Source organism: Silene latifolia, chromosome 1, assembly GCF_048544455.1.
Source record: "Silene latifolia isolate original U9 population chromosome 1, ASM4854445v1, whole genome shotgun sequence".
In the NCBI taxonomy this organism is placed as follows: domain Eukaryota; kingdom Viridiplantae; phylum Streptophyta; class Magnoliopsida; order Caryophyllales; family Caryophyllaceae; genus Silene; species Silene latifolia.
In genome coordinates, this window is record NC_133526.1 from 200,487,327 (window position 1) to 200,499,529 (window position 12,203).

Here is a 12,203-nt window from a genome sequence, read left to right on the forward strand (position 1 = left end):
TTAAAATTACAAATTGAATATAGATCATATTTGTCTTTAAAATATATTAATTATATAAATAAAAATATCAAAAAATAATGAAATAAGTTTGCATATGTAAAATTAATTACAATTATTATCTTAACAATCTAACCAGGGACGAAGCTAGAACAAAATAATGACCGGGTCCGATTTAATTTGTCAATGTTTATCCTCATTTTTTTATAGATCATGACGCCATTATTTAGCACGGTCGATAAACATTTCTATTTATTATTTACTTTTTAGAGTATTGAATTAAACATCCACTAAATTATTACAATCATAAATTTTTCCTTCTGCTATATTTTATAAAACATTGTAAAAATAATTTTATTATATAATTAAAATTATAACTAAAAAAAATAAGTCTTGTATAAGATAATTCTATACAGAGTAATAGTTTAATCAGGGTGAGGCGTCTAATGTCATGAAATTATTTACTTCGCATGAAACAAGGAGTACTCATAATGATAAACGGTTCCCTATTTTATAAGAATAATCTTTGACGAAAATGATATTTAAAAAAGAATATAATACTTTAGTAGTTAAGGGACGGAGTGTAAATGTATAGTAGTACGGAGTATAGTCAAAGAATAAGGATCTTGTAAACAAAAAAAACAAAGCGCAAGTATAATACGTTAACATATGAACTATGGGGGTATAATATGATGGGAAATGAATAAAATTGAAAAAATAAAGCCTAAGATGGTTGCTATCAGGGATAGAACACGCAACCTACTAGGCATCTTCACTAACTATGGACATTTAACCACTAGGCTAGTTACAGAAGACTAACTAATTTGCTACTTAATTATATGTTATATGTTTTCTTACAATGATCACCCGGGCCATGGCCCATTTAGCTAAAGCCAAGCTTTGTCTTTGAACCTAACTAAAGCCCTACAAAAATGCTTGAAATCATAGTTGTTCTATACTCTTCAAGATCACTTTATTTGGCTCAAAAATTTAAACATGAGTATATTATTGGGCTCTCACTTCTCGTGCCGCAACCTCTGCAAAAAATTTTTGAAAACGTTCAATCTCTATACTTAATTTCTTCATTATATTTGAATTTCGAAATAAAATCTAAGATTTTCACGTCCTTCTACTAAGTGGTTTCATGTTTAATTATCATCCAATTCTACATCTTCACGAAGGCGCAAATTGTTTTTGTAATACTCTACTGAACCGAAGATGTTATTCGGGTGGGGTACCCCTTGAAGAGGTCCATTGATAGGCTTAAAATCTGACTAGTGCTTAAAAGGATTGAAAATAATACTCATATCAACAAAGTGCGCTTTCTTTTCTGGTTATCCATGCAAAAGAACTCTGCAGTTAAGCCAAGCTTGGCTGAAAGTAGTCTTAGGATGGGTAACCTCCTAGGAAGGATTTCGGGATGCGCATGAGTGAGGACAAAATGCGCTGGAAAGGACTCGTGTTGATCTGTGGACCATGTACACAGCCTGGAACTCTACCGTGAGTGACCGCTCCCGACCTAGATTTGGGCCGGGGTGTTACAATTGGTATCAGAGCAACCCTGCGACCGTCTGGTAAGCTTGTGGTATGGAGTACCCGGGTTACCAACCTAGATGGGGAGGATTCTGGGTTTAGCTCGGCTGCGGTCAGATGCTGCGAGGTGCAACGAGGACGTTGCGTTCTTCAAGTGGGGGTGTGTAATACTCCACTGAACCAAATACGTTATTCGGGTGGGTACCCCCTTGAAGAGTTCCATTGATAGGCTTAAAATCTGACTAATGCTTAAAGAGATTGAAAGTACTACTCATATCAACAAAGTGCACTTTCTTTTCTGGTTGGCCATGCAAAAGAACTCCGATGTTAAGCGTGCTTGGCTGAGAGTAGTCATAGGATGGGTGGCCTCCTGGGAAGGTTTCCGGGATGCGCATGAGTGAGGACAAAATGCGCGGGAAAGGACCCTTGTTGATCTGTGGACCATTTACACAACCTGACAGTCTACCGTGAGTGACCGCTCCCGACCTTAGGTTTGGGCCAGGTGTAGACACCTCGTTTCTGCACCCCTCGCAAACCACCCGGTGATGATTGGGCCGCATGTTTGATTCGCGGAACGATTAGTGACAGTTCGTAAGATTATCGTCAAGTGATTGCTCAAATATAAATGTCAACCTCTTAGTTGTCATCTACGTGCCGATACGGTCGTTTTGGCAATAATTAGAGTACATTTGAGTCGGGTCAAAAACCGTCTCCATTTTTCTCGATATTTGTTAAATCCCGAGTCGGAATGTTCTGGAATGTTCCGGATATTTCTATTCCATATTCATCAAATTTTATCTTTTGGCAAATAATATCCCGTAATATTCAAAAGATAATCAAATTAAATCCGTCCTACCATAACTAAAACGCGGAAATCTTTCTTAGCGAGGAGGAAACCTCCGGGAACAAAGCGCGGCACTTTGCGCCTCTTCCAAGAGACGCAGTGGCTGCTGCGCCTCTTCCCAGGCCCTTCTTTGCATGATTTACGTATCTTTTTTATATCTTTCCGAGATTCACTTCCAAAGAGTCTCCGAAACCCTATTCCTTCACGTGATTAGTATAAATAGGAGCTTTCGTTCCTCATATTTCTCACGCGAGTGTCCGCCCTTCTCTTCTCCCTTTGCATTCTAGACTTTGTTCTTACTAATTGGCGCCTACGTGCTTGGACTTCCGACCACGTAAGCTCGGATCTTTCCGGGTACCAGCCTCTCCGTTGCATGACCGACCAATTTGACCACTACACTCAATCAATCTAATTAATCAACTTGTTAAATCGTTTTCCTCTTAAGAGGGCACTCTTTCCTTGCATTCGCGTCGAGCATCACTAATCGATTTTCTTAGTTCTTCTCGTTCCGTCAACATGTAAGTCTGAGGGTGTATAATTCTCTTTATTTATTGTATTTTAATTATCGTATCAACAATTGTAAGGTTTATGTCGAAAGTATCTCATTAAAACCGATTTCTAAAACCGTGCTTTAAAACCTGTTTTGCGGATTTCCAGTAGATAGACAGTCGAGAAAAGACGCAGCAACTGCTGCGCCTCTTCAAAGGAGCGCAGCACCTTTGCGCCTCTTCATGAGGCCGCGCAGTTCTCGCTTCTTTTCTTCTTCTTCGTCCTCTCCGTAATTCGTCTCTCGCTTTTTTTTTTTTTTTTTATTTGCTTTCAATTGTTTTCTGTTAATTCGTTCGCATGATCATTAATAAATTATTCATTCATCATTAATATGTTTTATTCATTGTTGTTCCGACTTAAATCCTAGATAATCGATATTTACGGGTTTTTTGTCATTAATGTTCAAACCCGGATTCTTAGGGATTCAATCTGTCCATATTGAGTTTCTGAGATTCGTCATTGATATATTTGCATCCATATTCATTGATATTTCGTCATTGTTTAGTTTGTTTCACCGATGTCACTAATTAATTCGTTCATTAACATCGACCCTTCACATGTTTAATCTGTCTTCGTCTCCGTCTCATTCATGTTTATTGTTTTATGACCTCAATCATATGTAAATAACATGCTAATCACTTTCATCCGAGTAAATAATTAAATCAATCCATTAAATTCACCAATTAACGTTAACAATTGCAGTTTTGGCTTCACAGCCAGAGTTCGTCCTTGGAACAGACGCAGCGTCTGCTGCGCCTCTTCCAAAGGGCGCGATGTCTTGCGCTTTGTTCGGGACGACTTCGTCCCCGAACTCCTTTTTCGCCTTGACCTATATTAATTAGTTTACGTATCAATTAACTAATATTCGTAATATCGCTAATTCCCGTTCGTTAATTTGTTGTTTTATTCTTTTGTTCCTTTTTATCAAATTATCCGTTTTAAAGGTATTTTCGACATAAACCGCCTAATCCAATGTAATTAATGTAATTTCCATCATTGTAATTTATTTAATTTCTTTCATTGTTTTGTATGCTTCCACATGTAATCGAGCATTAAAATCCTACTTTGACCCAATTGTTTGCTAACTTAATTGTTCACCGACTTAGCTAATTTCACATGTTAGGATTAATCTATTGGATGTTGCATTGCATGCATATAGCCGACGATATATCAAGTACGAATAACTTCCCTAATCATTAGTAGAGGCCGCTATCGAGGCGGGCGGGATTAGGTGTTCGATCAAAAGAGCTTCCTAATACGTACCCTCACCCCTTACTCCAGATCTCCGTGAGCACCCGTGTTCATTGGCATCCGCGAGAGTCATTCTAGACATAGAATGCTAAGGGTAACGATTGCTTAGTGTTCATGTCACTACTTTGTGTCTTGACATGACACGAGGTATTCGAACGGTTCCAATTTCCCATAAAAATTGGTGGCGACTCCACATAAAATGCAAACGCTTGTTTTCGAGCCCCTTCACTCCCAAGCGCCCCCGTGGGCGGCCCGCTGTCCCACGGTTTGGCGACTCATTTGGGATAATACACTTACGTGTAGCTAGGGTGAAACTTGAACAAGGTTAGGGAATAAGGTTGTACAAGACAATTGTCGGTTTTCATAACTCGGTCTTCCTAGACCGTTTATTCGGCCTTCCTAGGCCCAACCCAACCCATTCGACCAATTGTCCCGTCTAAACGGTCCTAATTCTTATTTGGGCCTAAAGATGGATAGCGATTGACGTCATCCATACCATGGTGCTTACTCTTGTTTGTATCAAGGGCCTTCACTACTTGAGGAAATGGACTAGGAATCGGCCTTACTCTTGTTTGGCGCGAGCCTCTCCACAGACTTCGGGTTTGATGGTTCGGTATGGCAACCCACCCTTTAAACCAAAACCCTTCTAAACGCACTCAGCATCCCGTTATAATGCTTGTATAAATGTGCAAACCTTATGTGATCACCATTCTAAACAAAACCATGACGAACTTTCAAAAATCAAAACCCGTTTTCAATCAAGAATTTCGAAAATAGGGCCTTTAATCAGTACAAAATCCGGTCAAAACTCTGTCCGTTTGTCGTGTCAAAATTCGGGCCACAAGCCCATTTCAAAACCTCACCTCGAGTCCACTCCTACAACTACACTACAGTTGGCTAGGACACACATTTTCAAAGACCTTGTCTTTCTTCAAAACTCACTCGACACAAGTGGCACACACCCACTTCATGAGTCAAGTCTTTTCCTCTTTTAGCAAGTGTGATAGAATGGTCGATCGTGTTTTGATTCGTCGCCGATCTCTTGTCCAGTTTCCAAGATGCCTGGGTCAAGTGATGATACGAACCTCCAGCAACTTCAAGAGAATAGTGATCGAATCCTAGCCGCTACCGGCCCAAATGCAAGTTACCCAAAACCAAACCTATGACCGCCTCGAGCTCATCGAAGGCCGTATCTTTGACGTAGAGGGAAGGTTGCCTCCCATTAAAGGTGAAGTACTACAATTTTCCGATGACGAGTCTAAGGATGAGAATCCTCTCATGGGGACGACGCTTGGTGAGAAAAGGCTCCAATACCTAGAGGAGCAATTGATGTACCTTAAAGGAGATGACATTTACAGGGAGAACAATCGTAAGTATGAAGCCGTCAATTCCAAATTGCCCACTAACTTTAGCATGACGGATATCCCTAAGTTCAAAGGACACGAGAACCCTTTAAACCACATCCGAGCTTTCAAAGATTACATGTCTATCAAAGGCATCAAACCCGAGATGTTCTTAAGGATCTTTCCTTCATCTCTCGACACCATCCCGAAGCAATGGTTCTATACCCTAGATCACAAGAAGGTCGCTACTTGGGAGGACGCCGCGATCGAATTCTCAAAACAATACGCGGATAATGCCGAGATCCAAGTCAATATGCGCACTCTAGAGGTTCTTACCCAGAATGACAAAGAAGGATTCACCGACTTTCTAAGTAGGTGGAGGAAGACTAGTACTCAACTAGTAGAACGCCCGGATGAGGCCACTCTTGTGGAGAAATTCGTGGACAATCTCAAGCCCATATATGCCAATCATTTGAGATATCAAAACATCAAGACTTTCAAAGACTTAACCGTGTTAGGGACACGAATTGAAGATGACATCCGCAAAGGGCTCTTGTCCAAAACGGTAGGTCGAGGATATCAAGGGTCCACAAGTCGTTCATACGGCTCTACTAGCAAGACCGACGAGGTTAACCTTCTCGAGCCATCCAAGAAAACTAGCCCACCAAGGAAGTTCACAAACCTTGGAGATACGTACTCCAATGCTCTAAAAAGGCTAGTGAAGCAAGGCAAACTCCAACCCATTGGACCTACTCCCGAACCCGAAAGGAAGTCCAAGTTCTGGGACGAAAATTCCTACTGTGAATACCATAGGGGTAAGGGGCACGACACCGAAAAATGCTACAAGCTGAAACACGTGCTTCAAGATATGATCGAAGATGGTCGACTTCCAATTCCACCAGGAGGTAAGCCTAATAACACTCAGAATCCTCTTGGAGTTCTAGTGATTACAAGTGATGAATCTACCTTAGATTGCTCACATCTCATTTCTCCCGCCGAGGATGAAATTCAGGCAATTGAGAAAGAAAGACTCTACTCTACCATCTCCCCTACCATTTCCGACTTCATCGCCTGGGCAAGGAGTGTAGATAGACAAGTGTGGGAATTAGAAAGCATGGTAATGATCTTGCGCGATCCCAATGCAACACCTAAAGAACGCGTACCGTTGATCTTCTCTCAAAATGCCACTATGCAAGAAGTAGTCACCGTGGTCGATAAACTAGTCGATCAAATCATACAACTAGAAAGTGACATCATGAGGATGAGGGAACTAGCCGCGATCAATGGAGTTTGGGCCGATGACGATGAAGACGAATATCTCATTGAAAACTCCTTAGTCAAGGAAATAGTCCAAAATGGCGAAGACCAAGATGTAGATCACCTAACTCGCTCGGGTCGTCCATACCAAAGCACTACTCAAAACGGTCCAACCAATGTCATCACACCAAATGACAACGAAGACGACCCCACTGATCATTTGCTCAAGCAATTACAAAGAACCAAGGCGATCTTTCGGTCGGCAACTAGTGGCAAGCTCATTTCCACACCGCCAAGCTTTACTACAAGCTTTGGCCAAATTGAATGTGGCACATAACTCTACTCCCGAAGATGTAGTCAACTTGGTCTTCCAAGAATCACCCAAGCTAAGTAATCCTATTACTTTCTCAGACGAAGACTTGCCACCTTTCGGCGCTAGTCACAACCTTGCTCTATACATCACCGTCGTCTGTCTAAAGAAGAATGTGCCAATGACCTTGGTAGATGATGGCTCCGCGGTCAACGTCATACCCCTCAAAACGGCATACAAACTAGGCATGAAAGAGTCGGACTGGACTCCTACAAATCAAGGTGTACGGGCATATGACGGTACACGACGAAAAGTGGTAGGACTTGCCAATCTAACCATAGCAACGGGACCAATCGAACGAAAGGTCAACTTCCAAATAGTAGACATCGAAGCTTCGTTCAACATACTTCTGGGAAGGCCTTGGATTCACGCTTCCAAAGCGGTAACATCCACCCTTCATCAAAAGATCAAGATCCCACTAAATGGCAAAGTTGTGACAATCACTTCGTCACCCATTAAGGCCATAATCGAGAAGCAATCAAATAATCAAGTCCTTGCGGATCCCATATACGAACTTGGGGGCTTCCAAAGTGTAAATGTCATAGAAAGTGAATTGGCACCCTTATACTATAATCCCTACTCCAACTTGGTGGTCAACCACATTCTCAAAAACCAGGGATACTTCCCTGGAATGCCTTTGAACCCAGCTCGGAAAAACACCTTCGCGCCATACAAGAAAGGCAACTCATCGAGAATACCACTTGGACTAGGGTACAAACCCACAACAGAAGAAGTTCTCGAAATGCTCGCCCAAGTCCAAAACCGCAAGTATGTAGGAGTCCAAATGAGGCCATATCTTCCTACCCTCAATGGATACTTCGTTCAAGAAGGAAGTTCGGAACTCTTTCATGGATTTCCCGAACCTTGGCATTACCTCGAGAAGAAGTTGGCCGGAATCGAGATCTTTCACGATTGCTACTTCATCCCTCCAGAAACGGTTCCTACCGTCAAAAACCGTCAAGCACCTTGCTTAGACGAACAAGCTGTTAGCCTCCTGTTTGGAGAGGACCGATTTGTTAGGGCCGCGCAGGATGAGATCATTACTACGATACTTCAAGACGATCGCTTCAACCCCACCGCATTGATCACAGAAATCGACACAAAGCAGCAGAAAGGGTGGAGGAAATCAATCAAATGGACCAACAATCAAGGAAGACTCTTCAAGCTCACCACTGGAGAAGGAGAGATGTTCAAAGAAGAACCAGAAGACGACGAATTCGAATCAGAGTCGGAGTCGGAGTCAGAGTCAGAGTCTAGAGGAGTCATTAGAGAGTCTACTCCTGTCGTCATCCCCACTCCCCTCGTTTCTCCTAGCTTATTTTCGAGTAGTCACAGTAGTTCGGGAAATGCCCCATTATCGTCCCTTTGCCGCCACTATCCTTGGATCGGTTGGCTTCTTTGTTTCAACTTTACTCAAATCTTAATATGAATAAATCGGTTTCGCTTACTCTTTGCGTTATCTTGAGTGCAATGCATTTTTATGATGATACCGAGGATGACCAAGACCCAGACTTGACCGAAATACCTCCCTACGTAGCCAAAGAAATACTACAGGAAGGGGAAGGGGGACCTGTAATTGAGGACACCGAACCCATCAATGTTGGAACCGAACTAGAACCCAAAGAACTTAGGATAGGGACTACCTTGAGCTCAACCGAAAGAACCGATTTCATAGACCTCCTAAATGAATTCAAAGACGTTTTCGCTTGGTCCTACAAAGACATGCCAGGGATCGACAGGGATATCGCCGAACATAGGATTCCGATTAAGCCAGGTTTCAAACCTGTGAAACAGAAGCTTCGACGAATGAGAACAGAGTGGGCTCTGAAGATTAAGGAAGAAGTTGACAAACAATTCAAAGCCGGGTTCATCAAAGTTTCCGAGTATTCTGACTGGGTAGCTAACATAGTACCCGTGCCCAAAAAGGATGGGAGAATCCGAGTTTGTGTTGACTTTAGGGATTTAAACAAAGCAAGCCCAAAAGACGACTTCCCTCTACCTCACATCGACATATTGGTAGACAATACTGCAGACCATGCATTACTATCCTTCATGGATGGGTATGCGGGTTATAACCAAATCAAAATGGCCATGGAAGACATGCATAAGACCGCGTTCGTCACCCAATGGGGAACCTATTGCTATACGAAGAATGCCGTTCGGATTGATCAACGCCGGGGCTACATACCAACGCACCGCGACTACACTTCTACATGACATGATGCATAAAGAAGTCGAGGTATATGTGGATGACATGATTGTCAAATCCAAGGAAAGAGAGGGACATATTGCGAACCTTCGCAAGTTCTTCGCAAGGCTACGAAAGTACAACATGAGACTCAATCCTCATAAATGCACATTTGGGGTGACATCGGCAAACTCCTAGGATACGTCGTTAGCCAACGAGGTATAGAAATAGATCCGTCCAAAATCAAGGCTCTGATCGAAATGCCACAACCTCAAACAGAAAAAAGAAGTCGAGGATTTTCGGGAAAAGTGCGAAGTACATAAGTCGATTCATATCGAAACTTACGATGATTTGCGAGCCTATCTTCAAGAAACTCAAGAAAACAGACCACACCATGTGGGACGATGATTGTCAAAAGGCGTTCGACAGAATCAAGGAGATATTGGCTAAACCACCAGTGCTCATGCCACCACAACGAGATCAACCTCTTGGTTTATATCTCACAGTAACTGAAACTGCCATGGGTGCTATGCTAGCTCAAATCGTAGGAAGTGAAGAAAGAGCTATTTACTATCTAAGTAAGAAGTTCTTGGAATACGAGTGCAAATATTCACAACTCGAAAGGACATGCCTCGCTCTTGTGTGGGCAACAAAGAAGCTACGTCATTACATGCTTAGCTACTCTGTCAAGATATTCTCCAAAATGGATCCAGTCAAATACCTCTTCGAGAAACCCGTTCTCAACGGACGTCTGGCAAGATGGACCATGATGCTCTCCGAATTTGACCTCAAATATGTGCCACTGAAAGTAATAAAGGGCCGCGCCGTCGCCGAATTCTTCGCAGAAAATCCCATCAACGACGCACAAACCATAGATACTTGGTCATTTCCCGACGAGGATATACTTCAAACTGATGTAGACTCTTGGGATCTATACTTTGATGGAGCATCAAACCTAAGAGGATTTGGGATAGGAGTGTTGCTCATTTCTCCCGAAGGTGAGCATACACCGATTCTTTGTCAAACTCGACTTCGAGGTGACAAACAACGCTGCAGAGTATGAAGCTTGTCTCATTGGACTACAAGCGGCAGTAAGCTTAGGTATCAAAAACCTACGAGTGCACGGGGATTCGTCACTGATCATCAACCAAGTTACGGGATCCTGGAAAATCCGAAGTGAAAGCCTTGCACCCTATCAGGCTAGGATAGACCAAGTGGCTCAATTCTTTGATCATGTAACCTACTTACACCTACCTCGAGAAGAAAATCAATTTGCGGACGCTCTTGCGAAACTTGCATCTTTGATAAACATGCCAGATTACATGATGGAAATGCCTTTATGCATTGAACGACGGTCGGAGCCGGCGTATGTCCATCAAATTACCGATGAAGAAGAAATCGCACAAGAACCCTGGTTCCAAGCAATCCTAAACTTCAAGCTTAACGGTACCTATCCACCAGAAATGGACAAAAGGGGACAACGAGCTATACGCCTACTAGCTTCCCAATACATCCTGATGCAAGGAGAATTGTACAAAAGAACACCTCTGGGTGTAGTCCTACGTTGCCTTGATCATTCACAGGCAAGGAAAGTAATGGAAGAAGTCCACGATGGAGAATGCGGCCCTCACATGAGCGGACCTATGATGGCAAAGAAAATCACACGTCTAGGGTACTATTGGACCACAATGGAATCCGATTGCATCAAATATGTGAGGCATTGCCACAACTGTCAAATCTTCGGGAACGTACAACATGTCCCTCCTTCGTTGCTCTATACGATGACATCTCCTTGGCCATTCTCCGCATGGGGAATTGACATAATTGGGAAAATAACCCGGTAGGAACAGGAGGTCACTGTTTCATCCTAGTAGCAATTGACTACTTCACGAAATGGGTAGAAGCGGCTTCCTACACCGCTCTCACAGCCAAAAATGTAGCCAAGTTCATACAAAACAACATCATCTGTCGATATGGTTGCCCACATGAAATCATTAGCGATAATGGGTCCCACTTCCAAGCCGAAACCGAACAATTGCTAGCCAAGTACAAGATCAAGCATCATCACTCCTCGCCCTATCGACCACAGACTAACGGCGCGGTAGAGGCTGCTAACAAAAATGTCGTCACGATCCTCAAGAAAATGACCGACAATTATAGAGATTGGCCAAGCAAAATACCCTTCGCTTTGTGGGGGTATCGTACATCAGTCAGGACGCCCACTGGGGCTACTCCTTTCTATTTGACCTACGGCATGGAAGCCGTACAACCAGTTGAGCTAGAGATACCATCCTTGCGTATTCTACTAGAAAGTCAAATCCCAGAAGCCGATTGGAAAAGGGATAGATACGAAGAACTCATCCTCTTGGATGAACGTAGGCTACGTGCCTTACATAATGTCCAAACATATCAAGCACGCATCAAACGAGCTTTCAACAAGAGAGTTAGGCCAAGAAATATCAAAGAAGGAGATTTAGTTCTCAAATCGGTTAGAGCTCTTTTACCTGTCGACCCGAGGGGAAAATTCAAACCTAATTGGGCCGGACCATATCTAGTCAAGTCCATACTCCCAGGGGGTGCGGTTAGAATCACAGACCTAGATGGGAATGAGTTTTCAAACCCCACAAATCTCGACCAACTGAAACGATACTATGCCTAGGATAAGACAGAAACGCGCCTCGCGTAAACCTACGTGTCGCTCTTGTGGCACTAAATAAACGGCCCCTGGCCCATTTGAATGTCACTATGCTCTTGCATCTTGGCAAACTTGTCATCCTCATATCATCAAACAAACTAAATTCGCACCTCCCGAGTAAGCAAAAGCTCATGCTTATTTTCTATGTTCATTACAAGCTCTTGCTTCGAACAATT